Source organism: Lepus europaeus, chromosome 7 (genome assembly GCF_033115175.1).
Source record: "Lepus europaeus isolate LE1 chromosome 7, mLepTim1.pri, whole genome shotgun sequence".
NCBI classification, from domain to species: domain Eukaryota; kingdom Metazoa; phylum Chordata; class Mammalia; order Lagomorpha; family Leporidae; genus Lepus; species Lepus europaeus.
Genome location: NC_084833.1, coordinates 130721576 through 130724283, shown reverse-complemented (window position 1 = coordinate 130724283; position 2708 = coordinate 130721576). Strand labels below are relative to the sequence as shown.

The 2708-nt window shown below is 44.5% G+C and overlaps 1 pseudogene; it reads left to right on the top strand.

Annotated features, from left to right (window-relative positions):
- Window positions 1-279: 279 nt before the first annotated feature.
- LOC133764037 (la-related protein 4B-like) lies at window positions 280-2213 on the top strand (annotated as a pseudogene).
- Window positions 2214-2708: the final 495 nt, after the last annotated feature.

Here is a 2708-nt window from a genome sequence, read left to right as displayed (position 1 = left end):
TATTGGGGATCTGGAGTCTCGAGGTTGAGACATTTTTGGCCTGAAAGGGGAAGAATCTGCTTCTGTCACTGCACCTGGCCCATGCCGGCCCTCCCTCCCTATGTCCAGCCTGGCCGGCAGCTCTGCCTCTTCCTAATCTCCCTCCTCGGCTCTCCCTGCATGTTGTGGGGTCACTGGGCACCTGGGCTGCAGCACGGAGCCTGACAGAGGCCGGTGGGGTGGGGCTGGCGGCGCAGGCAGCATCCTGAAGTTTACATTAAACTTCTCCCTGTAGAACCCATGACTTCTGATCAGGATGCTAAAGTTGTGGCTGAACTGCAGGCACAGCGAAGCCAAGAGTGCAAGAATAGCTCTCATTTGATGAATGGTCTTATATCTCAAACTACTTCTCAAACAAGTTCCATCCAGCTTTGACTCAGGTACCAACAACTAAGGTTTGAGAGCTAAACCCTAATGTGAAAGTGTGGGGGACTCATGTTACATTTGGAAGCAAGTAGTACAGCTGTCGGTTTGAGTGCTGCATGGGAGGAGACAGCAAGCCATGGTGCAGACTGCAGCCCACAGGGATTGGGTGTCAATGGTGATGGTGATAAAAGTCATGAGAATGCAGCATTACCAGATTTAGATGAGTCAAAACAGACATGAACACTTCAGCTCTGGATCATGCAGAATACGGATCTCTACCTGAAAATAGTGAAACAGGAGGAAATGAATCTCAACCAGAAAGCCAGGAAGACTCTCAAGAAGTACTTAAAAATTTGGAATTCTGTTTATCTAGGGAGACTCTTGCTAGTGCCATGTATCTCACATCACAGATGGATAGTGATCAGTATGCTCTAATTACAATGGTAGCTAACTTTGACCATATCAAGAAACTCAGTACTAGTGTGGATTTGATTGTTGAAATGCTGAGATCTTTACCTTTAGTCCAGGTGGATGAGAAGGGAGAAAAATTAAGGCCAAATCAAAATTGCTGCATAGTAATATTGCAAGAAATATCTGAATCTACCCCTGTGGAAGAGGTAGAAGCACTATTCAAAGGAAATAATTTACTGAAATTTATAAACTGAATTTGCTTATAATGATAATTGATTTTTTACATTTGAAGCAGAAGCTGATGTACAACAGGCTTACAAATACCTGCAGAAAGTCAAAACTTTTCAAGGAAAGCCAATTAAGGTGCAGCTAAAAGCCAAGGCAATAGCTATAAACCCATTTTTGCCAAAGAATGGATTTAGGTCTCTCTACATGAACCTTTATACACAACAGTGTTACACATCATTTATTTACCTCCAGTATACAGTCCCCAACAACAGTTTCCTCTGTACAGCCTGACTGCCCCCAGACATTGTCAACAATGCATAGCTATTTCAATCTACACTTGGTAACTCTATTTCCAAATACTGGATTTATACATGTGTTTACGTCTCCAACCTTCAAGCCTGCAACCTCTCTGACTTCACTCAGACAGTATTCTCCCAGAAGCAGGAAAAATTCCTTTGGCTATAGGAAGAAAAGGGAGGAGAAATTTACAAGCAGCCAAACTCAGTCTCCAACATGACCAAAGTCTCCATCACAAATTTTGAACTGGGGCTGTCCAACTTCCCCCCATTACCTGGAGCTGCAAGCAAATTGAAGAGAGGGCTTGTTTAAAAACAGGCTATGTAGCTTGATAATAGCATTATCAAAGGAAAGGAGCCTCCATGCAGATGCAAGTAGGAATGCTATTCCTGTAGTGGTCCCAGAGAGCACTCACTGCTGGCTTCTTGTGCTGTATCAGCAACATATGAATGATCCCCTTCCCAGCCCATTTACCTGAGGATCCCAAGGTATAGAAAAGCAGAGGGAAACCCACATTGTGGACAGACTCCCTTCTCTCCTTACTACAACTGCGTGTAAATCAGAGCAGTGCATGGAGCTGCCACAGAAATGCAAAATCCCAGCTACGTGGAGATTTGTCAGAGAACGAGTAAAGAGCCGCCTTCTTCCCCACTGCAACCCCCAAAAGAACAAAAGTCAAACCCCCGCAGTTGTAGGAAGGAGGTGAAGAAGCTTGCTGTGCCCATGGAGAAATAGAGGGAGCCCCCTGCCCTCAAGTCCACTCCCAGAGTCCCCAAAGACCAGGAAAGGCAGCCTGGGCACTGGCCCTCACCCCAGCTGTTGGAAAGTGTCTTCACAGAGGACAGAACACTCCCCCCAAGTCTCCTCAGTGAAAACCTTATGTCTGGGAGTGGTTGCATAGAGCTGCATTAGCCACAAATGAAACACTCTTCCCACTCTGTATGATAATGAGTCGCTGGTTAGGCACTTGCAGTGTCTGTGAGCCCCATGGAATGCCTGCAAGTTATTTTTTCTTCTGTGAGTCAGATTCTCCCCCTCTAAAAAACTGTTTTTCAGGATTTAATTAATATAAACCTTATTTTTGGTTGGTGCTTAACTGGAGGTGATGTGTAGGTCTGATTTTTTTTCAGGACAGAAAATGCATTTATCCCAACAGATTCTTGTTTTTTATTAAGCCTCTGTGTGGTTCTGAATGCAAGCTATATAGTAAATTTTCTAAATTAAAGGAGCTATGCTACTTTATTTTTTAATAATATTGATCTACAAGTGTGTATTTCAGATGCCCCAGCAGATGGATGAGGGATGGCAAGGGTAGCCTTGGCCTTGAGGTGGAAAGGGATTGGCAGTGTCAGGTTGCTGACACACTG